We start from the raw sequence: 556 nt of genomic DNA, 5'->3' as shown, positions 1-556 counted from the left end.
CCCCCCCCCACCCCCCCCCCCCCCCCCCCCGAGTATAAGAAGGAACCCCCGCCATATGTTCAGCCTCTTGGAATTGGTTCTCAACCGGAGAGACCCACCTGCACCACCAGAAGCAAGTAAGTTCAAGTTCAACGCTCGCTACCAGACGGACGACCTTAGCTGTACTCCTGTTACCTCTTCGAACCCAACAGCCTCCGATCCGAAAAACGGCCATTGTTCCTCTGACCTAAATGGGCACCCAAAGTTAAGTATAGGTGTTCGTGATAGACATAGTTTAGCCTGTAGTGTATGAGTAAATCATACTGTGTGTAAATAAAGTAGTATTGACTTTGAACTAACTAACTGGTGTATTGGCTCTTTGATCGATATTCGGTTGAACCTTGCCCTACTGTGTGTTATTGAACATGAAGGCTACTGACCGTTGGTCCGTAAGAAGAGTGAATCTATTACCAGCCAGGTAATGCCTCCAATGCCGCACAGCTTCAACAATAGCTTGGGCCTCCTTTTCATCGGACGAGTGTCGAATTTCAGAGGCATGAAGGTCAGCCTGCCTGGT

The sequence above is a fragment of the Scyliorhinus torazame genome, chromosome 10 (assembly GCF_047496885.1).
Source record: "Scyliorhinus torazame isolate Kashiwa2021f chromosome 10, sScyTor2.1, whole genome shotgun sequence".
Classification (NCBI taxonomy): domain Eukaryota; kingdom Metazoa; phylum Chordata; class Chondrichthyes; order Carcharhiniformes; family Scyliorhinidae; genus Scyliorhinus; species Scyliorhinus torazame.
The sequence above is the reverse complement of the archived record's forward strand: the minus strand, read 5'-3'. Positions refer to the sequence as shown.